Here is a 247-nt window from a genome sequence, read left to right on the forward strand (position 1 = left end):
ACTAGTCTAATCTTAAGTACTCTGTCACATACTCTAACTACCTCGATTATATTTATTTATTTATATATGTATTTTCTTTATTTATTTATATATATGTTTATTTATGTATATATATATATTTATTTATTTATATATATTTATTTTTATATATATATATTTATTTATTTTTATGTATATATATTTATTTATATATATATTTATTTATTCATATATATTTATTTATTTATTTATTTATTTATATATATTT

The sequence above is a fragment of the Octopus bimaculoides genome, chromosome 4, assembly GCF_001194135.2.
Source record: "Octopus bimaculoides isolate UCB-OBI-ISO-001 chromosome 4, ASM119413v2, whole genome shotgun sequence".
NCBI lineage: Eukaryota > Metazoa > Mollusca > Cephalopoda > Octopoda > Octopodidae > Octopus > Octopus bimaculoides.